At 46.7% G+C, this 26,063-nt stretch overlaps 1 protein-coding gene across 6 annotated transcripts in view; it reads right to left on the bottom strand.

Moving 5' to 3' along the window:
* The window catches only part of ZNF516 (zinc finger protein 516), a 114,674-nt gene extending 92,609 nt beyond the window's left edge, over window positions 1–22,065 (bottom strand). For 3 of the 6 annotated variants that reach the window (XM_057526488.1, XM_057526487.1, XM_057526493.1), the window contains exon 1: window positions 21,880–22,064. The gene's annotated coding sequence lies outside the window, so the exon portion shown is untranslated. Of the gene's footprint in view, window positions 1–21,879 lie in introns of all 6 variants that reach the window. The other 3 variants (XM_057526489.1, XM_057526492.1, XM_057526491.1) reach the window with 2 other exon arrangements.
* Between the last annotated feature and the right edge of the window lie 3,998 nt (window positions 22,066–26,063).

Genomic DNA, 26,063 nt, shown 5'->3' with positions numbered 1-26,063 from the left:
GGAGGAAGGTAACAGAAGCACTCATTTCTTCACCCTTCCCAAAGAGGAAGTCAAATTATATTGTTACTGAAGTTGATAAATTGAGAAACAGGGGTTTAGGCAAAAGTTATAAATATAACCACTAGTAAAACTGAAAACATTGGACTTTCTATCTACCTTCTGATTTCAAGGATTAAAGGAGAGGAAACATAATTCATACACCAATAAACAGAAAACAAAGAAAAAAAGAAGAAAGCATAAAACAAGATAAAAGTTTTTTAAAAAATTAGGAAAGAACACCTAAGAAATCTGTTTCAGCAAAAAATATAAATGGAATCTACTTATTTAAAAGACTCAATGAAAGGGTTAAAAACTAAATCCAACTATTTGCCTCGTACAGAAGACACCCAAAATGAAGGAACTCAGAAAATTTGGACACACAGACAAAATATACCAGAAAAATGCAAACAAAAACAACAGTGAAGATAGAAATATCACTAAAAGTTTAATTCATGGTTCAAAAGGCATTCAATTGCACAAAAGTCATACTATAATGATTAAGGATAAAAAAAAAAAAAGAAATCACAAAGAATAAGATTGTCCTACACCTTTAAAGTCACATAACAGAGAACAAAATACACAAAGCAAACACCCCAGTGAATACATGGAAAGATCAAAAGAGAGAAAATGGATCTGGGAGAATTAACAAACCTCTCTTAAACCTGGCAGATTAAAGAGGCAAAAACAATAGCAGACTTGAATTAAAAAGTAGAGTTGAATCTAGTATGTAAGTATCAAACCCCACACCAGCCACTTTGCTAAAGTGACAACAGGAGATAAGCTGGCTGCATGCTGACCACAAAGATGGGCTCTAACAGTTCCTTAAATCAGAAACAGCACAGATCTCCCAAGCTCCATACATAGTACTGTGATGCCAAAAATTAACAAGTGAAAGCAAAAACAACACTAACAAAAGTCCACCCATTTGGAAAATTTTAAACTCTCTGTAACAACTCCTGGGGCAGGAGGAGATCACAGGGCAATCGCAAAACTCTCCTGAAACTCCTCTGTGTCAAAATTTATGGGACACACAGAAAGCTGAAAGTATAACCAGCTGCAGGATTTAAAAGTAAAGAAAATATGTAAGTGAAATATTCAAATCAAAAAGTAACAAAGAAAAATTAAAATCCGTAAATTTGAATTTTAAAAGGTTACCACAAATCAGAAAAAGAGAAAAAAAACAGCAAAACTGATAAATGCAATCCATAACTGGCTCTTTGATAAGCCCAATGAAGGAGAAAAATGACAAGCTGGCCTAATCAAAAGAAAAAAAGGCAGGGGCTGGGGAAAATCAGGTCTACTGACCACCAAAGGAAGGAAAATTAAAAGAATACAATGTTCTTCAAAACATTAATAAGTGTGATAATATTGAAAGAAATTACTAATTTTCTAGTAAAATACAAATGTCCAAAATCTATCCAGGAATCAAGAGAAAAAGTAACCAGAACAATAATCAGGTAAGAAATCAAAAGAACTGTTACACACTCCTTCACCCACTCAAATGCAAAAAAAAAAAACACCTCAGTTTCAGTCACACACCTTTTGAGAAACAACTCAGATGTAGGCTATTTGAATGTTTGGTGAGCGACAACAAAGCACAAAGCTACTGTCCTAATAAACAAAATGTTCTTACAAAGCAACAAATCATGAATAACTCAGTGGAAAAACCGACCAAGTAAGTGAACAGGTGGTTCACAAGAGAAATAATAGTCAACAAACGTTAAGAAATGCTAAATGTGGCTTTACGGTTTTAAAACACAATGCGGTGTTTTCCCTATCAAGTTGCCCAAGACTTACACTGATAACACCAAGTGCTGACAAAGAGAAAGCCACAGGTCCCTGACTGCTGCTGGGGCTGTAAAAGGGCATTTTGATATTCTGTTGGGAAATGCGTCAATATCCATCAATGAAAATGCCCCTTCCTGCCAAAAATTCTGTCTCAGGGAACTAACCCCAAAGAAACATTCTCACACGTGCACAAAACTGTGTATCACAGAGGTTCACTGCACACTAGGAAATGGGTAGCAACACAAAAGTCCCCCACGGGGACAAACACAGCGCAGCTTCCCCGGGGCGACATCCACCTGGCGGGAGCTGGCCCACTCCCACTGGCTGATGCTCACCCCAAGTTCCCTTCCGACGGGTCAGAATGGACCACACTGGGTACTGGGCATTCGGAAACCACAGACGGGGTGTGCAAACATCTGTACTCCACCCATCCCTTAAAGAGTAAGTTGTGAGGTTATGTTAAAAAAAGTAAGTTGCAGGGACTTCCCTGGCAGTCCAGTGGTTAGGACGCTGTGCTTCCACTGCAGGGGGCCCAGGTTCAATCCCTAGTCGGGGCACTAAGATCCCGCATGCCGTGCAGCGTGGGCAAAAATAATAAATGAAGATTACAACATAAAACACTTTTTAAAAAAGGACTGGGCTTCCCTGGTGGCACAGTGGTTGAGAATCTGCCTGCCAATGCAGGGGACGTGGGTTCGAGCCCTGGTCTGGGAGGATCCCACACGCCGCGGAGCAACTGGGCCCGTGAGCCACAACTACTGAGCCTGCGCATCTGGAGCCTGTGCTCCGCAACAAGAGAGGCCGCGATAGTGAGAGGCCCGCGCACCGCGATGAAGAGTGGCCCCCGCTTGCCGCAACTAGAGGAAGCCCTCACACAGAAACAAAGACCCAACACAGCCAAAAATAAATAATAGATAAATAATAATTTTTTAAAAATTTTTAAAAAAAGGACTAATTTGGGAAAATAAAAATTTTTTTTAAAGTTGCAGGAAAACTCACGTAACATGGTCAGATTTTAATTTTTAAGTTAAAGTTTATATATGTATATTAAAAATCTACATATATTCATTAAGCTATTATTGAATTTAAATGCCTAATAAAGCGACTGGCATCTAGAAGGCATTCAACAAATTGTAGCCTGCATAAAATAAAATTACATTCATGTTGTGAAATCTCTCACACGTTCTTTTTTCTCAAAATGCAATTTCCTCTTTGGATGGTAAATATCTTGCCGGCAAAGATGATGGAGTCTTTGCAGTCTACGAACCTTGCATTTTGTATAATTATCTGAAAAGGAAGAGTTTAATTTAGGCAAGTGGAACGCTATCCTAAGTATTTGGCTATAACTCAATTACTCAAATATGTGGCTGAAAATCAATTAACGTGTTATCTGCCGTGAATTCCACACCACCCACCCCTAACGGAAAAGTGCTGTGTCTTCGTAGCATTTTGTGAACTTCTACATAATTTATTTCTGAAAATCTCTATGTCTTCAAAGTGAAGTACTGTGTGTCTTTACCCCCTTACACAAGAGAAATACCGTGTAAGACCTCGGGTCCCAGCTGTCCACGTTTAATTCTGGTTCAATAGTTTAAATGTATAGCTTCATATTAATTCCCTGGAATAATGACATTCAGATCAACTCCCTTCCAGCAAATGGGATGCTACACAAGAAACAAAGTTAAAGGGTAACGGGAAAGGAACCCCACTTGCGCTCAGCTACTACAATTCCTCTCAGTTAAAAACAGGACAGGGCGGGCTTCCCTGGTGGCGCAGTGGTTGAGAATCTGCCTGCCAATGCAGGGGACACGGGTTCGAGCCCTGGTCTGGGAAGATCCCACATGCCACGGAGCAGCTGGGCCCGTGAGCCACAATTGCTGAGCCTGCGCGTCTGGAGCCTGTGCCCCGCGACGGGAGGGGCCGCGATAGAGAAAGGCCCGCGCACCGCGATGAAGAGCGGTCCCCGCACCGCGATGAAGAGTGGCCCCCGCTTGCCGCAACTGGAGAAAGCCCTCGCACGAACCGAGGACCCAGCACAGCCAAAAATAAATAAATAAATAAATAAATAATCAAGTAAAACTTTAAAAAAAAAAAAAAAAAATAGGACAGGGCTTCCCTGGTGGCGCAGTGGTTAACGATCCTCCTGACAATGCAGGGGACACGGGTTCGAGCCCTGGTCCGGGAAGATCCTACATGCCACGGAGCAACTAAGCCCGTGCACCACAACTACTGAACCCGCGAGCCACAACTACTGAGCCCGAGAGCCACAACTACTGAAGCCCGTGTGCCTAGAACCTGTGCTCCGCAACAAGAGAAGCCACGGCAATGAGAAGCCCGCGCACCACAACGAAGAGTAGCCCCCCCTCGCCGCAGCTAGAGAAAGCCCGCGTGCAGCAACGAAGACCCAACACAGCCAAAAATAAATAAATAAATAAATTTATTAAAAAAAAATAGGACAGAGCTCATATTCGTAGTTCCAACTTCAGACATCTTAGAGTGAATTAAACAAAGTGACTTTCAAGTGAACAGGAAAGAAATTCTGCCCTGAGTGATTCAATGTAAGCCTGCAGTCCTGTGTCTGTTTTCCACTAACCTCCAAACCCAGCCATGGTTTGTCTAATAAAGGGATGTTTTAATCAGAACACTTGCATTTACTGTCATACTGAAGCCCATCTGACTAGCAGATCCTCAGGCAAATGAATACCCATAAATTTCACGTGACTGGGTAGAACTTGCCTAAGCTCTTGAGTTCCCCAGATGTACGGCTAATTTGGGGTGACTGGCTCTGGGGCCTTCAATCATTCCCTAGGTAAGAGCCAACTTATGAAATCTAACTCGTTGAGATGCATGTGAATTTAGAAAACTCTGCAAAGAAAGTCAGGCCCACACACTAAAGAACAGTGATCCTAACACCAGAAGTTCTCATTTCTCCTTCGAGCGGAAGTATCCCTTTGCCTAAACTTGCACACGTCTCCAAAGCACTGTTCTGTTGGGCCAATGAAACAGAAAAAGAGAAACAGTGCTTTTTATCAGAGCTGAACAATGTCGATCTGGACTTTGTTATCCTACCTGAACGCTAGTGGATCTTATTTTTTTTTTAAGTCCGATAAGTTTCCTGAACACTGATACTAGGAGTCCACAAGCAAGAGAGTAAACAGAATTCTAGTCTGTCTCAACACCATTTAACTATCCAAAAGAAGCATTTCAGTGACTGATAGGGCAAGATACGGAACGTGACCTTCAGTCTAAATAATAAACTTGCTGACCTGAACCTGGATTTACAGGCAGGAATAGCAGGTAAACCACAGCATCGTGGCAAAGGGCAGGACCAGCCCCAGGATGAGGAAGCAATTTCACCAGGTCTCACCTTCAAAAGGTGACAAAACTTAATAACCAAACGGAACAGCAGTCTTGAGACACATGGGGATACAGACGAGCTTTGGGCCGTCTCCTAAAACGGCAGGGTTTTGTGCCTACCTGTGGCAGGTAATAAATATCCCAACACAACGTGACTCCCTTTCAATTTTATACCTATAAATCCCCTTCCAGCTGGCTGCCAAACCACCCCCAAGCATACTCTGCAACACTCACAAAATGGCCCACTGTGAAGTCCTTCAGGGCAGGACCTGTGTCTCTCGCTGTAATTCCTAACAGCACATGAATAATATACGAATCATAGCCAAAAATACTGCTGACATGAAGGAACAAAAATTCATGACACTGTATTTAACCCTCATCTCCTTTAAAGAAGCATCCTTTAAAGGAGATCATTTGCTTTGAGTTACTTACTTTATTCTTCCCTCTGAGAAACACCTTTTCTGAACCATTATTGTTACCCATTTGGGGAGAAAGAATCTTCTTTTTTCTTATTATTAACAGTATTATATGGAAATGACCTACTTTAAAGAGACTGATGAAACACACTGGTTCCAGATCCATTTTGAGGAAAAGAAGTTTTGCCTTTCCATCCACACGGCCCTCCTAAGTGAAAACCCCCTACGTCAGCGCTTTCACGAGCTTTGATACAGAGCTCAAAGTGTACTGAGCTCTCATCCAACAACCGTATTTCACATCCCCAGGACCTGGGAGCAGAAATGAGATCGGCACGAGTTCATCCATGAAGAATGCAGGGGGAGGCCCTGCAAAAGCACAATCTCAGAAAAATACTCTGTTCCTCCAACAAAGAGCATTTTGTTGGTGTCCTACCATCATTACAACAACGATGTACAAAATAATCAATGAACTCTGCCCAGGGTTTTCACTCCAGATACACTTTAAGCCCCCAAGCGAAGTTAACAGTTTCTATATTTTATAAAGTTGCTTTTTATATTGTGAGGTTAACAAAGCAAAAAGGTGGCAAATGAGGATAAAACAGGTTTAAGGCTTAATATGCTCAACATAAAGTACATCTATCTAATTGAATTAGACCATAATTCTCACCTCCTCTGTAACATAAACAGGCGATTTTTTTTAATGTGCAAAATGTAGGAAGAACCAAATGCTTTTTTATGCTGGATGTAAAGTTTAAACGTTTACATATTACCACTAGATGTGACAGAGAATAAACTGGAACCATCCTTCTGTGTTCTGAAATTCTCGAGTAAGTGACCTTCATCTGTAATTTAGTCTGCTTTCCGCTCCCTTTCTTTCGGGTACAAGGCACATTGTCCTTTAACCGGCCCTCGGGGGAGGCCAGCATCTCACCCCATTTCACAGATGAACAAGTAAAGGCATACCGGCTCCAGAACTGGCCAAAAGGCACCACGACTGGATGTTGGATTGGAAGCCAGAGGCAGCCTCTTACACTTCAATTCCTTCCCACACACCTGCAACCCGGGATTAACACTTCTGAGTTTCTGGATGCCTCAGCAGAGGCGGGGCTTGGCAGCAGGGAACAGGGAGACAGCAAGGCTTCTGGTTCCCAGCATGCTGGGCCAACTTACCAGGGACTCGCTGAGGGACAGACATGATGCAGCGTCAGGCCCCAGCCTCCCTTCAGCGCCCAGCGCCCCCCGACCCCGGCTCCTGGCTTGAGAGTGGTAAAAAAAGAACTTTTTCTCCCTTAATTAAGCTGCTCGGATTCGGCTGAGATATTTCCAAAGTATCGTATCTCCCCTTAGAGTTCTTGTCTACCAACAGCTGAACTGGAGGAGTGAAGGTTCCTCCTCGACCTCAGCACCAGGCCCTGGCTGACGGCAGGGGCGCCCGCCGGGGCAGGACCTCCAGCCCCGCAGCTGTGCGATCTCCACGGGGGCTAAAGGGGCGAGTCCACATCGGGCTGAGCCCTAAGTGTGAGATCCACGCCAGATTTCCGAGGCTTAGTGTGAAATAAAGAGCGAAGACTGACTCAGCAGTAACTTTCATGTCATTTACGTGTTCAAGGAACATTTTGGATCTACCGCGTTAAATAAAACACATTATTAGTTTTACCCACTTCTTTAACCATTTTCCATGGGGTAACTAGAAAATTGAAAATGACAGCAGCATTGTATTTACCAGGCAGAGCACTGTCTTAGCGTGCTGGTCAGCCTATTGCAGCCCCAAGGCCAAAGCCAGCCTGCCCACCACCTATTTTTGTGTGGCTTGTGAGCTGAGGATGGTTTTTACATTCTTAAGTGGCTGGAAAAAAATCAAAGGGAGAAGAGTATTTTGTGACACATGAAATGACATGAAATTCCAGTTTCGGTGTCCACAAATAAAGCTTATTTCCTCACTGATGTGTTGTCTGTGGTTGCTTCTATAACTGCTACAAGGCAGAGTGAATTAGCTCTAACAAGAAGTTCTGGCCCACAGAGCCCAAAATATTTATTATCTGGCCCTTTACGAAAAAAGGCTGCCAGTGGGGAGGGATAAATTGGGAGATTGGGACTGACATATACACACTACCATATATAAAATAGATAACTAATAACCTGCTGTACAGTACAGGGAACTCTACTCAATACTCTGTAGTGGCCTATATGAAGCTAAAAAAAGAAGAGTGGAGATATATATATATGTATAACTGATTCACTTTGCTATATACCTGAAACTAACACAACATTGTACATCAACTATAGTCTAATAAAAATTTTAAAAAAGAAAGAAAGAAAGGAAGGGAGGGAGGGAGGGGAAGGAAGGAAGGAAGGAAGGGAGGGAGGGAGGAAGAAAAAGGCTGCCGACCCCTGCCCTAGAGATTTGCAAATACAGACCCCAGTTTCCCAAGCTCAGGGCCCTCTGGGCTTTGGTGCAGGCTCCCGAAGCCGACCAGGAGAAGAGGCGGCTGAGGTGGGCCAAGCCCCCCTAGCTGGCTGGACGGCTGGACGCTGATGCAGGAGCTTCCCTGCTTCAAATCCCCAGACCACGCTCTTTCTTGATGGACTGATTACTCGAAGTCTCCGCTCACCTTCACAACAGACATGGCCATGTGCTGAGCGGGGGCCCACACGCTCAGGTGGCCAGTCCCAGCTCAGGGCACCCTTGACACTGGCTCCCAGCTCCTCCTGGGGATCCACCAGTAACCCCGGCCACCTAGAAAGGGGGAGAGGCCGGGAGGAGGAACACTGGCCTTCCACGATGTGATCTCCACGGTGACACAACTCCAGATGGTTCAGACCAAGACTCAAAGTCTCTAGGCTTCAATGAGCATAAGGAAGGTCAAACTCAAGGTGACTGCCCAGAAGATGGTCTGCTCAGATAACCCAAGTTCCTTAACCGCGAGAGTCTCAGTGGTTAAGGAAGTGGGGGGCAGGGGACTAGAATGACTTCCTATCTCCTAACTGTTACGAATACTAAACAAAATACACACAGAACGTGGGAGCCTTGCTCACAGCGGGTGTGAGATGGATGTTTGTGGAAAGGAAATGAGCCTTGGTAGAGCATTTATGAGCTATTTATTTGGGGGGCTGGTTTTTCAGGCATTCACCCAATTTGATTCACGTCTATAAGTCCTTGGTAGTAAAAATTAAACTTCTAATATAGCCAGAAACTGTTAATGCTCAATACCTGGGATCGTACTGTCATGGTGATTCAAAAAATAGCTCTCAACGCGGGGTACTACTGTGTTCTGATGCCCTCGGCTCCTTGTACCAGGGTAGCTCCAAGGAATCACCTTTGGAAAGCCACCGCAGACCTACCCTAAGAGCGTCATTGAAGATCGTCTACATGAAAACACGTGGCCTGTGAAAAAGGTCAACATACAAATCAACGTGAGGAGTCTCCTTTAGGGTTACAGGCTAGAGAAGGCTTCTCTTTCACAGAACCGGTGAGTTTTGCCCGTATTGTCAATTCGACATATAAATGGCCCTGTTTCACTCTTGTTTTAGTGACCAGAAAGCTCAGATTATAAATTTTGGTCCAAGTATATACCCACAGGACGGAACACGATGATCTGGATATGGAATCCTATTTTCCCCTTGTCAGGACCTATTATTTCATTTCCTTGTTCTTGACTTTTATTTATGTTTTACTCTATATTTAATGTAGACCTCAAGTGTTACCTCATACTCTTTATGGAATGGGGATAAACAAGCAAACTCTTCCTACCAACAGACGAATAACAGGATTTCAATCACCAGATTCTCCAACAAGCCTGCCAAAATCCTCACAGAAGGGCATACAGGATGATGTCCATACACCAATTAAATAAATCTCTACAATCTGAGTTTACATGGGTCATTACGTATTTTGAGAAATTTCTAGAAAGGCAGCAAACTACCTAGGGCATAGTGTCAGGTAAATAATGAAAAAGTACTCAGTACTATCTTCTTCAGAGAAGGGAAAACAAATGCAAAATCTGGGTCTCAGTTTACTGATTTTTCCCCTTAAGAGAAAACCTAGAATGTTGGCTATGTTTGCCCACGTGGAGAACGCAAAGGAGACAGGTTTTCTAAGCGGCTCTCGCACGATGAAGACAAATTCACTGCACCCTGGCCCAGCTCCCAGTTTGCCGGAGCAGGCAGAGGGAACGGATCCCCTATACAGCATCCAGGAGCAGAGCGAGACCCCGCCAGCCAGGCCCACGGGGGCTGTGACCACCTGTCTGAACTACCATCACCAGCAGGGCAAAGGGAAGCGTGGTCTCACCGTGGTTGGCTTGCCCCTCTCCCCCACCTGTCTTCCTCTTCCTCGCCATCTCGTCCCACCTGCGCCAAAGATGTGCACAAGGGAAGGTGCCCACCTGCTCTGGTCTCCCCTGTGGCTCTCCCCAACCCACCTGGCAGTCACCTGCTGCGTCGCGATGAGAGCCCAGCCCTGCACGTGCCCTGCTCTGCACCAGCGTGCACTTCACCTCTGCCGCGGCCTCAGACAGGAGGCCCACCAGAGACTGCGGGTCTATCTCAGCCATCGCTGGTCCTCAAGGACCCCTTTCCCTGCAATGTTTTGCTGGCTTTTTTCTTCTAGGACTTTCTATCCCCTGCTGGTGATTTGCTTTCTGTATTTACTCTCTTACAAAAAGTGATGGGCTTCCCTGGTGGCGCAGTGGTTGAGGGTCTGCCTGCCAATGCAGGGGACACGGGTTCGAGCCCTGGTCTGGGAGGATCCCACGTGCCGCGGAGCGACTGGGCCCGTGAGCCACAATTGCTGAGCCTGCGTGTCTGGAGCCTGTGCTCCGCAACGGGAGAGGCCGCTACAGTGAGAGGCCCGCTCACCGCGACGAAGCGTGGCCCCCACTTGCCGCAACTGGAGAAAGCCCTCGCACAGAAACGAAGACCCAGCACAGCCATAAATGAATGAGTAAATAAATAAAATGAATAAATAAAAATTAAAAAAAAAAAAAAAAAAGTGATGAGAGTAGGGTGTTAACCATTGGGATACCCGAGAAAATCTGTACCCGGGCCCCGTGCTGAGCTGGGAACGGGTGCCCACAGCTGCCAGGCCTTGGGTGACGACAGGGCTTCCCCGTTTCCTCCCAGTCTGAGCTCGGTGATGCTGGGTGGCCTTGAAGTGGGACAGTTTATCCAGTTCTCCCACTAACACGATATCCCCATGGAGAGCTGCAAAAATTTAGTCAACATTTTTTCTTCTCTCTGGAGACAGATTTAAGCAACAGAAAGTGAAACTGAAGTGAAGCCCTCTCCCTCCTGTCCTAAATAACCCACCACTCTGCTAGGTCTACACTCGCAGAGCTCGATCAGCCCTGCACCTTCTCGACAAGCTCACTGTGAACTCAGACGGCGACCTCACTTTCTTCTGTGCGCTCGGCACGGGGTACCAGGAAGAGACCAGACTGCGACTCAGGAAACCTGGGTTTGAGCTCAACTCCATCACTGTGGCCTCAGCCAAATCACTAAGTCCTTCTGCAGTTCAGTACCTGTAAAATGTCCAGATTCACCCCCAAATCATCTCTAAGTCAGCTGCAAATAACACACATATAACTCTCAGTATGAGCCTTTTTAAACAAGTCCAAATAGAAGTAACATAAATGTACAAAGAAAGGTAAACAACCAGGAAAGTAAATGTTTCCCTTCATGGTCATTCTGTTGAATCAATTGAAAACTCCCGACAGACATGAAAACCCTACTCTGGAGCAATGCACCCCCGTAACCTGCTCGGGCCACGAAGGTACTACAGCTCAGTAAGCGTCTAAATGGTGCCTTTGTGGCCCCAAAGATCTAATGCACTTTCCAAAATAGTCTACTATTTCCATGGACACTGGAAAGACCTAATTTAACCGCTGGCTGAAATGCATACTCTCAACCGCCCTCTGAACGTTTGTAGCTAAATGAACACGGATGGTCAATGGACTCCCACGTGCACAAAAAATCCCTAATTCTAACTGCTGTAACCTCTTTTTTTTAACCAATCCCTACAGATACTTTAAAATGTGTAGCTATTAGAAAAATTAACCTTCCTTTGTAAAGTTCAAATTTTAAGCAGCCCATAATCTTTCATCAACCTAGAAAATAACTGATAAGCCAATCTTCCTGTAAAACCCTTAACAGACTCTGCTTTTCTGTCACCAGGGTAATTTACTGAGGCCAATTTTAATCCTACCACTAAACCACTAATCCCATGACTCTGCAGAATTGTCCCAAGTTTACGTTGCTATGGCAAGTATTTTTACATTAGGAATTCAGTTATTTACTCATAGTTGTGTTTTTCAAGTTGGTTTTAGAAATGAGGTCATCGTCCTTGCCTCTTGTTTTAAAAAGTAAAAAGCCATGTCTGAACTAAGGAAGCCACTTGAGCACCTGGCTGGGTCATCACAATAACACTAATTTAAATTACGCTTGGTGTTACTCCAAGGAACAAATTATCACCGTTATGCTAATGGTCATGCTAAAGACACGAAAAGCTCTGGTATAATGAATCTCCATCTGGTGAGACTATGATTATCAATGTGAATGATCATATTTTCTCCAAATGGCACAAAAATCGCCCCAGGTCACTGACGGTGTCAATATAAATGATGTGTCACCCAAAGCAGTCTTCATTCACACCGCTCAGATTCTCTGAGAGGTACCTTCCCATCCACATATGCACACATACGCTTTACAGGCAACACACATGAATGAGTATAAATGTGTTTACTTCTCTCCTTAAAACAGGAAACACAGTACGATTAAAACTAATGAGACAGATTCAGCAGGAGACTATCTGGACACACATGAGCTTTGGTGGGCAACTCCACAGCCATACGGGACCTTAAAAATGGAGGCAGAGATCTTGATTCTCCACGTCCACAGCTTCCTGAGACGTGGCACCTAGCAGAGGAGCTACCCTTGTGATTAAATCCATGTCTATCTGAAAATTCAAAATAACACGTGTAAACAAAACAAGATGAAAACATCCAGATAATCCCAGAACAGCACCACAAAAGTTTAAACTATGGAAGAGGATCACCGATCTGTCCATTGGTTCATCCATCCATTCAAAAAAAAATAGCTAATTCTTTAAGGGGGAAAAAAAAAAACACATTTTTTTTTAGCTCTAGGTTAAAGTCACCAGAATAATCAGGAACAAAACAGTGAAAAGTCCTGTCTCACTAGTCCAACTTCCAACCTATTTACAACCAGCAGAAGTTTTAACTACTCACTTTGGGCTGTGTGTCTTCCTGAATCAACACAATCAGCCAACATTTAATGTCAAACTCTTTCCCACAAAAATTATTTCAGGAAAAAAAAGTGACACTTGCTCACAGCCCTCAAATATCAACAGAATGAGAAGCTGCTAGAGACAGGACAGCCTCTCAGCACATCTCTGGATGCATCCTTCACTGCCCTAACTTTCAAAGAACATTCTGGAGCGCTGAAATGAATCAGTACCTCATGCAGCCCAAGTCAGCCCAAGTAACGTAGGTTAAACAGTGCCATATGGCAAACACAGGCACATGTTGCCCTTTTCTGAGACAAAGGACAAAAATTCCTAAACAAATATCCCTTCCTTTCACATGGGAAGAGGTGAAGAGGGGAGGGTTTTTCAAGCGAGACCAAATAATGCTGAAAAAAGCTTTCTTCCTTAATTCTTAGTGCCTAAGAAAAAAACTAGAGTTTTACCAGAGAACCTCAGTTTTTCAGAGTCTCCCTTCAACTACGTCCTGAAAGCTAACACCACAAGTTAGCCTAGCTCCCCATCCCCTAAATGAGCAAGAAAATAACAAGACAGCTGCATCCGAGGGCTGAGCTGACAACAGCAGTCCTCCGGGTGCCAGAAACGGTGCGAGACAAGCCTACCTGCTTTTGAAGGAATAAAACACCAGCTTACTTTCGTCTTGAAAATAAAATACATTAATATCTCAACCGACTTCCAACACTCCATTGAGTTGGTGTCTGAACCTCACAATCACATAAAATACATGTCTCTTAAAGTCAGTTTTTGGAACGCAATGACTTGATTAAATTCCTGACAGCAAACCATCATCAACAACAACAACAGAACAGAAAGAAAAAGAAAGAAAATCTACCGAATGAACACATATTTGAAATATACAGTAAAACGTATCTAAACCCAGTGGAGCTGCTTTGTAAATTGATTTTTTCGACTCACCGGTGTGGTGTTTTACTCATCATTTTACACATATTTACATGTTTGGGTTCTAAAAATAGTTGCGTTTCTAATTACTTCTGCTTTGTAATTTTCAGTACCATTGGCACTGAAGACTAAATGCCAGCTCTTTTTCGGAAAACTACTTTTAAGGGATATTGAAAGCCACAAAATTATACTTCGTTACGATTCCGATGTATGCTACTGGAAAACATTTCATTCTGGACATAAATATGACAGCCAGCACTAGCTTTGGAAAGAAAAGCTTCAGCTGTTCAAATCACGTGTAGCCAGATGCAAGGGATAAAGAATACACAAAACAGACAGTTGCAACTGCTAATTTTTACCAGTCTCTCTAAAATATACTTGATATACCTTAGCAGATAGTGTAAATTTCAAATACAAGCAGTGCATTTAATAGTGCCTATATATGTATCCTCCCTATGACTATTTAAGTCATAACCCTCAAATAGTCCTCTCCTGAAGAAAATTAATTTTAAAATAAAGGTGCTTTTAAAAGAACTGGATGAGACATTTTAAATTTATGGTGAAAGTTTTTCTTTATTTTTCCCATAAGGTTTGTTGTATTAAGAAATTCTTCTTTAATAAACATTTGATGTGACTTCTTTCTTAACATGGGCTCGTGACAATTTGCCGATATTTCTGAAAACTGTAAGGTATTCATAGCTAGAGTCAGAGGATAAAGAGGATGCCCTCCCATAAATCACTCCCCCCTCTGGTGAGAGAGGTATGGCGGGACCTCAGCTCACTCAGGGCAGAGGTCACCCCTCCATCAAAGAGAAATGTCCCACCTCCCTACCTCCCCCCCCCCCCCACAATTCACTTGTTCCTGGGTCCAGAGAGAATGGAGGCAAAGGCTTGAATCTAAAAAATGCTGTCACTCTTGTGGTCCCAAGGCGCATTCAAACCCTAACAGGCTGCTGCCAACATACTGCTGGTCATCAGATGGAAAAGGTTGGGGGTGACATCCCCAAGGAGAAGACAGGAAGGAGAAGAGGGCCACCGTCACCTGTGTGACTCATGCCACCGGTTAGCACCAAGCCCAGCGCAGAACAAGAGTCGAAAAATTGCTGGTACCCAAACTCCAGAGCAGACAGAATGGCAGCCCAGGGATGCACACCCACACTCCACACTCACATCTGCCTTCTCAAAGCTCCATCCTGCTAGCCTATCTCTATACCACACGTGGAGATGTATTCCAAACACCACCTGATCAGACTTCAGAACAAATCCACCTCCTGACACGGCTCTATTCACTTGAAAAATGCAAATCCAAATGAGATGATGTTTCCTACCAAGAGCATAAGGGTCTGGGAGCTAAAGACAGTGATGCAATGAATTCTTCCTGTTTAGACATTAATAATTCCGGAAGAAAAGATCAAAGGTGCCCAGTGCTAAGCAAGCCAAGGCAGGTCCATGTGCTGGGTGCTAGTTCTGCCGTCGGTGTAAGTACAGTGAGGGGGACACAGGCAGCGGGGCCAGGGCAACGCAGCACACAGGCCCACTAGTATCCTCTGGACGGCATTCAGTAAGAAGAGAGTTAATGGAACTTTCCCCACAGCCTCTAGAGCTTTTGAGGGGGAGGGGTTAGGGCAGCAAAGAGATGCATTTTTTGAAAGAATTGATTGTGTCAGAAAAAGTCCATCCAAGTGCTAAAAGGCATAAACATTTATAGCATGTAAGATGTCTGCTTTTGAAGAAGGAATGTTACTTCTATGTTCAAATATTTATAACTGCAGATATCTGATCAAATACATTTCACTTTCTTCTGCTTTCTACCATTAGTTCTATGCCTTCACCTGAAACCTATGCCTATCACCGAGAAAGGTTAGCTGTCTCCAGCTAAATTTGGCCATCAAACACCAATGAAAAAGTTATTTGTTTCCTGCACAACAGAGTTGCTTTATTCAGTTGGAAATCTAGCTACATTATAAGCAAAACATCACTTTTAATGATATAAGTAAAACCAATGTTGAAAATGGAATAAAAACCAGAAGAGTGCAGTGTCTTGAACACTGAAAACAAATATATTATGAAAGGAAAGTACACACGTCTGGACAAGCTCCTTCCCGCCGAACAGAATCAGCTTCTATTTCAGTTTCCTATTTCTATGCCATTAAGGTATAATGCAGCTGAAACTCTAAACACAATCTCCAGCCAGACTTACAGCCACTCCCACAAAATTCTTAATAAGAGTCCTTCTGGTAAATTATGAATAAGACCCATACGTATCCTGGAAAATGAATAAATAAAAATCCACAGCAACCCAATAAACTGAGCACTGGTTTTTCAAGAACTATCCATGACTAAACTCGACTTAAATTCCTAGGTCACATTATCATTTTTCCCTGTTTAGTAACGCTGAAAACCATCTGTTAGAGTTTACCCCACTTTGAGTTCTTCTTTAAAGAAGTCTCCTTTTCTTTTTCACATAATTGTTGCTAAACTTAATCTCCCCATTAAATGCTCCACCTGTAAGACTCAAATATCTCCACGCAGGAGCAAGTAAGGTAAATGAAGTTAAAGTTTAATTCACGGAAGTGGAGACAAGGTGATTTCAGCATCGACCTGTTTTCACAGACATCTCCCATTCTATTCACTCTGGGTTGGTCTCTGAGATGTCTCATAAAGTTAGAAATGTGGGACTTCAGAGCCCCAAGGAAACTTTAATCTCTAAATTAGTCAGTCAACTTTTAAAGGTCCTCTACAAATAACAATGGGATTAAGACTAGTGATGAAAACTATTCTCAAATCATCACTGACTAGTATCAGTTACACATCCAAAAGTTAAAAGTCCTTGATGGAGCAAGTTTCAGTATACTAAGCCATTTGGAAAGATTATGCTGACAAACAAAAGCTTTCGGAAATGAAACGAAGCAAAACTCCTCTCTCTTTTCCCACTGCTGAATCCTGTACCTACCAAATATGCTCCTTGGCTGTTCTGTTTCATTTTACAGACATTCCCATTCTTCTCAGTTAGCTTTATGGTACATCCCCTGGGCTCGTTATTTTTTTTAGAATGTTAATGTGCTCTAAACGTTTCATTTTATTCAAATTAGCAAGTTTAACAAAATAAAGCCTTTCTAATGAACTAAGACAAATACAAGACATAATATATTTGTACCTTAACACATCAAAATTCTAATTCCATTACCAAAATACTGGAGTCTCGCGCAGAGCTCAGGGTCTCCCAGGGTCCATTCAAGACAGCGTGAGAGTTGCTCTCGTGAAACTGTCCCTCTCCAGGACCCGAACTCTCAGACCCAGGCACGGCCGGCCAGCTCCGCACCCTCCAATTTCGCACACAGGCGGGGAAACTGCGCAGCAGTGGCATGTGGGATAGTTAATTCTGGCCAGTCTGTGTCAATATAAATAACACAGCTATTTTGACGCCACAATCAAAGAATGCAAGAGAAAATGAAGGAGGAACAAACAAATGATAAAACGACCTCTCTTTTTTTGCGCGGCAGTAGAAAGATCCTACCAAATAGCATGCATGCCTAGTTCCTTAAAGTAGCACTTACATTCCTAAACCAAAATACTCCGATCATACTAACAGGAAGGCATGAAAAATAATCTGGCGACGATCCTGCTAGGGGAATAACCACCCTTGCTTCTCCTCCGGTCAGACCTTTAATGGTATTTATCACACCGCCACGGGGTGGGAGCGCCTCAATGTTTAAGTCATCTTTAATCAAGACTGGAGACCTACGGGCAGGTTCATGGGGGAAATGCCGGTCTGTTGCACGTTTAATGAAGACTTTTGTGACCTGCCGTTAGGTCGGCGCGGTGCGCGGCCCAGGGTCCCGCAACCCTGCCCTTTGTTACGCGGTGGACCCCGCCGGCAGGCCCGGCCCCCAGCCACGGACACCCCGGGGCTTCCAGCCGCAGCCCAGAGTGCACGCGGGCTCCCCACGGCCGACACGCACCAGGTCCCACGCGCACGACGCAGCAACTCCACGCGCGGCCGCCCCGCACGGGGACGCCCGGGCCCGGTGCCCACCAGACCCTCGCGCCCAAATCCGCGCGCCGCCCGCGGCCCGGCACCAGGTCAGGTATGAACACTTATGTAATCGCCCGGGGGCCACGCCTCTCCCACCGCCCCACCTCCGCCAGGACAAAGTGAAGTTTAAAATAGAAACCAATTACCTGGCCTCCGCCGCGCCTCGGCCCCCGGAGCGCGGTCCGCGCCGCCGCGCACACCCCCGCCCCAGCCGGGGCCCAGCGCAGCCCGCCCCCCCCCCGCCCCCCGGGCCCCCGGCCCGGCCCGGCCCGGCCCGCACTCCCCCGCCCCACGCAGACCCCGCCCCAGACCAGGCCCTCACCCCCCGGCCGGGCCCCCCAGTCTCCCGCCCCAGAGCAGCCCCGGGCCCTGCACTCCCCACCCCCAACCTCATCCCCCGCCCCCTCCCGCCGGCCCGTTCCCTCCCCAGTCAGACCCTCTCCGGCCCGCACGGACCCCGCCTTTGTTACGGTGCGAAGTTGGGCCGTGGGTCCCCGTCTCTTTCACTTCTTGGGTTACAGTGTAGGCGTGTGACGTCCGCTCCACATGACGGGGGCGGGGGGCGGGCGCCGGGGGGAGGGGGGCGGGCCGGGCCCTCCCCCACCTCCCCGCCCCGCCCGCCCGCCCCGCCCACGGCCCTCCCCCAGTTAGCCGGGCCGCGAGAGGCCGCCGCCCCCGGGGCGGGCAGGTAAATGCCCCCGCCCCCGCCCGGCCCCCGCCCGGCCCCCGCCTGGCCCCCGCCTCCCCAGGCGCCCCAGGCCCAGCGCCGCACCAGCGGGAGAAACAGAAATAGGAATGATTTAATCTAGCGACGCCTCCCCCTTCTGCCCATTCCTCAATCCGCGAGCTCACAGAGATTGGGGGGCGGGGGAAAGAGAATCGAGTCGTACTCGGATTTAGGGGGCGGAAATGGCCCGGGCGGGAGGCGCGGGGCTCTGGACACCACCTTGTAACCGAGTTAGGATCTTGATGGGAGAGGACGAAGGTCGCCCGGGGTCGCCCGTGGACCCTCCGGCAGACCTCCGCGCGGCTCTGCAGCCGGACACACCGTGCGTGAACCAGGCCGGGTCGCAGGGTGCCTCCCAGGGGTCTCGGGGAAGCAGGGGGCACACGTGGGTCCTTAACCCGTTCCCTGCAGCATCGCCATCCATCCCAGAGCGAAGCAGCACAGCCACTCCAATACTGAACAGAGATGCTATATGGCTAGTAGCATGTGTCCACACACAACACTACCAGTATTCCTAGGGAAGTTGGTGCCGGGTTAAACCCGTAGGAAACGTGTGGCGGCCCGTGACGCGCTCCGCCCGTGAATGTGCCCATTGTGCGCGGGAGCCACGGCCAGCCCTTCGCATTCTCATAAGTCGGGTGGGCAGCAGAACTCTGACTGACCATGAGCAGGTCACATTCTAGCCTTTGCCATGGACTAAGTATCAACTGCCAGCGAGAAAATAAAATTTGAAGTTGGAAGGTCCATGCTGCCCTTCACTTTTACAGTTAACACCAGTTTCAACAATCCTCGACCTGGCTGCGCTTAGCGCCCGGCGAGTGGGCTCCATCCCTCCGACCCCAAGAGCGCAGGGCGCGCCTGCCGCGTGGGAACGTGACGGAAGGACCCACACATTTCGATTCCCCCGTCTCTGGGAAGCACAATCGCATCACTCCTTTTCTTCCCCGTCTGCAGGTTTCGACTTGAATCCGAAAGCACTTCTTACGCCCATTCTTTACGGGGGGGGGGGACACTCGGAGGAGGGAGGGTCTCCATTTGGACTGCCACGTGCCCACCTAGCTGCAAAGACTCAGATAAAAGCGTGTCCACGTCTACAGCTCACAACTGTGCAAATCAGGAGCCTGAGGACGCGCGGGGCTGGTCGGATTTAACAGTGTGCAGACACATGGGCGCATGTACGCGCGCGCGCGTACACACTCACATCCCAAATTACCTCCGGGATGGAGAAAGCCGCTGCGGATTGGCCGGGAGAGCCGTCACTCACACCCAGGGGGCAGGGAGACTTCGCAAGGCTGTTTCCTTTTTTTCCCCTTCCCTACCGTTTCATTTATTGGTAAAACAACAGCAGAGGTCTGAAACTTAGCCATCTGCGCCGAGAGAGAGTTTGCCTTCGTTAACGAGGGGGGGCGTCAGACAATATCCGTTTAAATATATTTTGTACTTCCTCAATGGATGAAAGGGGAAATTAGCAATCGGGGTGGGGGAGGACAGGGAGAGCGCAGCGAAAAGGAGGGGGTCATCCGGGAGGGGATGGACGCAGGGTGAAGCTGTTCTCAACACCCAAAAGGGACTTTGACCTTTCATTGATCTCGAAATTAAAAAATGTTCTTCACAGGTCAGATTAGAACAAACGCTGGTCCTAATTTATGAACTCATTATTTTAATTTTATTATTTAAGCATGCGCCAGCACTCGTGTTTCCTTAAGAAAGAACTGACCTATTTTTGGCTGGAGATAAACGATCATGTTAACAGATGTTAATCTTGTAATCTGTTTTTCCTGTAAGCACTTTACATACCCGGGTTTTAGACCTTAAAAATAACATCTTTTCCAAAAAGACCTGACGTCACAATTCACTCCCTGAAAAATCACTCCCCCTCTCCAGTTTTTTTCCTCCGCAATGATCTCAAAGACATTAAATCTTTTCCACTTTATAAACGCTGATTTGTTCTGCCTCGACTCCCACAGGCTTTTATTTGCATTTCAAATTCCACAGGTTACACCAGTCGCCTTTTCAAAAAATGTAAACCAACAATGAAGCAGCAAATGGCTTTTTGTGCATCTGGATTAAATAAGGCACAGAATGAATATATTTTAAAAGAGGGCTGAGCAAGTTGATCTTTGCACACCCGGAGACCAAGTAATTCTTTATCAGTAAGCCCAGCGGAATGAGTAAAACACAGACACACAACCCCAGAAGCCCTTGGTCACATCCCGGTCTGCTGCGGGGAGCTTATTAACGCTGATAATAAGCGAGGCTGACTTACAGACCCACATTTTTCGGGTAAAAGGCTCGGTCTCTCGGGTCCCTAATAGCAAGGCTCCACCGGCTCCCCAGCCCACCAGGGCTGATTGTCACCGCACACCAACCTTCCTTCATGAACCACTGTTTTAAATACCCAACTCGGCTGTCTTTTAACAAACTTATTCATACAAAGTTTCTTTAAAACTCGACGAGGCGGTTCAATCTAAATACTGATCGTAACTCTTCAGTAGGTTAGCTCCCCCTGGAAATGGCAGAGGAGGAGCTTTTGCACCCCCCCCAACACACACCCCAAGTATTCTTTTCTAGTATATACGCGGGTATACAGCGCGATCACTACCTCCTCCGCCCCCAGCCACGCCAGGCTGGGTGCCTCTCCGAGGAGCCCCTGCCACGCAGACCCCCTCTCCCCACCCCGCCTCAGTCACTGCGAGAACCCTCGTCCCCAACCCCACCCGGGCCCTAACTTCCCTTCCGGGCTCTCACTTCTTTAATGTTAGGGTCACTTATGCGCTCCCAGCTGATGGGCACGCAGCCAGGGGAGGGGGGGGGAACAACGCCCCTCCCCGCAAGCACGTCCCCGAGGCAGCAGCGCTCGGTGCCCACTGGCATCGACCCCTTCAACCAAACCCTTAATAACTGAAGCGGCTCCTCGGGCCCCGAGGCCCCATCACCCACCTTCATTAGCCGGAGCGTTTTTACTTTAAAGTAAGGCAATTTGCTCTTTGTCTCCTAATGGATGGAGAGCGCATCCGAGCTCCCCTCCTCCCGCGTCGCCTTTGACGAAGTGTACAAAGCCGGAGCCTCCTCCGCGCTCCCACCCCGCCCCTCCACTGCGGTAAAAGCCACCTCCCGGGCGCTCGCTGGGCCGCCCGAAGTTGCATCTTCCCTCTCCCGGAATTGCGGAGCGGAGCAACTAGCCAGCGGGAAAGCGAACCGCCCTCCCCGCGCCCTGGAGTCCCTTCCCGGAGCCCCGACCCCCGCGGCGCACGCCGGGTCCCCCACACGTCGAGGCCTGGTCCCAGCGCCCCCGGCCCTCCCGCGGGCCCCGCCGCGCCGCCAACCCGGCCCCTACCTTGGCGGGGAGGCGGGCGGCCCGGGGAGGAGGACGCGCACGCCCCGCGCCTCTGAAGGTGAAGCCGAGCGCCCGAGGCGCGGAGCCGAGCGCTGCACTAGACCGACCGCGCCAGCTGCGCCCGGGCGCGGGGGACGCGCGAGGGCGCGCGGGGCCCACCACGCGCCCGGCCCCCTCCCCGCGCCGCCCGCGCGCGCCCCGGACGCGCCCGCCCCGCGGGGACCCCGGCGCCGGCCGGGCTCCGGGGGTTGCGCGGCGCGGGGAGGGGACCGGGCCCCAGCGGCCCGGCGCAGGCCCGAGGCTTCCCCCAGCCCCGGAATGGTCTGCCCTGTAGGAAACGCACACGCTCCACTATTGTCTCATCAGCACAAAGTTCTGCCACACTGCGGGGAAAGTCTGGAGGCTCGCGATGACTCAGACACTGATAATTCTTCCCCCAATAGCACTGAATCCCGATCCCAGCGGCTAGTTGTCGCCCCTTATTCCCAAGGACTAGCGCTGCCGCAGATCCAGTTACGGGAAGCTGTTTACGCGCACACACGGATACACACACAGGCACGCATCCATACGTGCAGGCGTGCTGGGAATGCATGTTCAGCCGGCTTGGGCACCTGAGCACTAAGCCTGGAATCCAGATTTATAGGCGGGTATCCTTCCGGTGGTCCCAGCCGCGCGTGCTTTACAAACCGCTTAGGGTGTGCGTTTCACCTAACTTCCTGATAAAGGTGCTGGGGGTATTCAGACACAGGGTATCTTTAGATGAAGTCCGGAATCAAGATGGGGTCCCACTGGAAAGACTTCAGAACAAGGATTCTGCTGTCTGGCAATTTTAAAATGCCTGTTGTTTTTTATTTTTATCCTTGAAAAGTTCCACTTTAATTTTTGTTTTTCAAACTCCACTTTCTCACCCCAATTACTACTCTCCGTGGGCCGTAGTTAGCTGCACTAAGTCGAGTCTGAGAATGGAAATCCCAATTTGACTCCAGAAAGCTTTAAGGGGGGTGGGTGGCTGCAGAGGAGAAGGGGCGGGAGGGGGCAGATGGAGGGGAAGGAGGAGAGGTGAAGGGGGGAGGCTGTGGGAGCGGGAGACACCCCCCCACCACCGCACGCGCGAGCCAGGGGTGACGTAGATCCAGGGAGCGGTGGCCTGCGCGGAGTAACGTTGCCCTCTCCCACCAGGCTCCTGGCCGTGTTCTGCTCACCTCGTGACAATCCGCAGTGGAGATGGATTGCATCCAAGATACGGCCGTGGCTCTGCTGTGGAGGCCGCGCTACAGTCCAGGCCTTACCTTCCGCGGTGGCATTTCTCTCGGAGCCTAACGTTCGCTAATGTTCACGGCTGCTGCAGCAGCTCGGGGGCCCGCTCCAGCTCAGGGCATTTACAACAGAAACCACTACGGACCAGCGCCCAGGAAGGGACTTGTGCCTGCAAAGCTGGACTCTCAGCCAGTGGGCCATTCTGCATGTGTGCAACGTGAGTGCAGGGTGTGTGATGTTTGTGCGTGTGTGCGTGTGTGTGCATGTGCGTGCGTTTCCACGAAGCAAGGGAGTGGGGGGTAGAGAGACAGGGAGGGAGCAAGACGGCTGAGAACCTTTGCGAGAAGGATCCCTGGTCATAAAATATGATTAATGATCTGCACTAATGCGGAGAGCAGGCATGGTAAAGGTCGTTGACGATTGTTGCTGGTTTCAGCCTGAATGCCTAAGTGCGATGTATTCTTGAACAATCAAATTTAAGCCCGATTCACAGAAAAGTATTGAAGTGCCCACAATTCTTTACAATGCAGAGTAAAAATGCACAAATAAAAGTATCCCCCCGTTGCAACTGATTACATGGATATAAATGTCATATAGAGACGTACTATCACGTATATATGTATGCACCCCCAAAGAGATTAAAATTTGCCTATTGAAACTTTAATACTTTTTGTAGTATTTTGGAATGGATTTGAGTCCATGGTAAAAATTCTTACGTCTATTTAAGACTACAGGATTGCACTAATAACTTCCATGTGTGGAAAATTGACAAGTTAGACCAACAATCAGTGAGCAAAACTGCCACACTCCTCCACATAAAATTGTGATTTTCATGACTTGCCTTCTTTCTCCAGCCTGCTTATCACCCACATGTGATTTCACTCAGGGCCACGCGGGTTCTACAATAATAGTGTGCTTTTCTTCCCCGTTTCTCTATAATGCATGCAGAATCTGAGAATGTAACTTGAGAGGCCGCAAGAGTTACATCCTGGAAAATGGCAGCTTGAGGCGGTTTTGTTACTGGTGAGAGCGCCATTCGTGAGCCGAATGTGTTTACATTACTGTTCATTTGTCAACACACTATTTTAAAAATGGTATCAAAACAAAATATATGAGTTCTCATACTACTCCTATAACATATTCAGCATTGTCAAAATTTCAATTTCAATTTCATTGTCAAAATATTTAGCTCTCTGAACTAACTTAATATCTTGAAACATTTAAAGTCCCCATTAGAGATTAAGGACACTGCTTCTGCACAGAATATACATCCCTGAAATCGCCCAAAAGAAGTCCTCCTATTTTGAAATGTTTAGGTAAATTACAATATTTGGGTGGAGAGAAGTCAGCAAGACTGATGGATTAATGGTTGGATATACATTGGTTATTTATAATTTTATAACAGACAAAAATTCTGGTTAATGAAATAGATGGAGAAAAAAATACTTATTTTCCCTTGTTATGGTCTAATGAATTATTTGTTCAGGATTTGGGACTCTGTCCCTTCAAGCTAAGGAAAATGGCATTTTAATGAAACAGTGTTGAATGGCTTGTCTGCATAAGTCAGCCAATGGTGTGTGATTATTGGGCATTTAGATCAGAAAGGTTCCTAAGAGATTCCATTAAAGAATAGTTAAAAGTGAAAAGCAGACAGATACCAAAAAAAAAAAGAACCTCCTAAAAGGCCTTGTCCGTCTGAAAGCTGGAAGTGAAACTCTCTAAACTATAGTGTGAAGTCTAAGACAAACTAAAAATATTTATTAAATATGCATGCTCAAAATTTTAAGTGCACTACTTATTAGTAAATATTTAATGTTAAGTCTTTGTGTGAATTTCTTAGGATTTTCTAAATTATGTCTGAGAAAGGAGAATGACATCATATACCTAAGTCCAGGTATAAAATATTTAGCTCTCTGAACTAACTTAAATTTAGAGATTTCAGAGTGGATTAGGGATAAATTTGATTTAAATTGTCAACAAGTATTCCTAGGTAAAGGCTGTTTTAAGAGCAGTACAGCTGCTGCCTGCCTTTATACTGTTTGGAGTAGGTGGTAATTTCACGTATAAATGGAAATTGGCTATTTATTCAGTCACTGATGGTTTCAAAAACATTACCGCAATCCTAACGTGCTGTTCTTTCCTAAAATCTTTCCCTTCCGTAGAACCTGGAGACTCAGAGAATCCACTGTATTTAGATTACGGAGGAAGGGAAAACAGCCATCCGCATGAGTGATTCAGTATGGAATTTAACATATGGTGACCCCCTGCCCTGATGAGAGGCAAAGTTGTGATTATATTTTAAATAGTCTTTACAAAATGGTTTCAGGCTGCTTGAATCTGAAGTTAACCAACAGAATATTTTTAATCGTGGTGTAGGAAGCTATCTCAGTTGTTTCTTAAATTTTAATTCTTATGGAAGGTGATGAATACTGTAGTAGTGAAATAGACACTATACGTTTCTTCTAAACACACACACACACACACACACACACACACACACACACACACACACCCCATTACCTCTAATGTGATCCATGCCCAGATTCTCCTAGCTTCTCACTGAGCAGCTTTCTCTCGTGCTGTCTTTTGTGTAAATTTGACAATTTGGGTCAGTCTTTCTGGGCTTTAGGCTTAGTCAGTCATGGTGGAAACCTGCATTTTGTTTGAAAGACTTCTGTGACGATTTCTTCACCTCTCCGTGGTGTCCGAGTCTGAATACACCTTAAAAGCCATACCTGAATTTTTCAATAGTTTAATAATCAGCAAAGCGTCTCTTCCAGATCTGTGCAAAATGGACCCATATGCGCGACACAGAGTATGGTTTCCTCATTTTTCCCCACGGCAGAAACCCTAACCTTCCCAGGGAATCAGCCGTTTTAACAATCTGTCCTGGTTTTCTGCTCAGAGGAAAATTCCATGATGACCCC

The sequence above is a fragment of the Balaenoptera acutorostrata genome, chromosome 13 (genome assembly GCF_949987535.1).
Source record: "Balaenoptera acutorostrata chromosome 13, mBalAcu1.1, whole genome shotgun sequence".
Classification (NCBI taxonomy): domain Eukaryota; kingdom Metazoa; phylum Chordata; class Mammalia; order Artiodactyla; family Balaenopteridae; genus Balaenoptera; species Balaenoptera acutorostrata.
The sequence above is the reverse complement of the archived record's forward strand: the minus strand, read 5'-3'. Positions and strand labels throughout refer to the sequence as shown.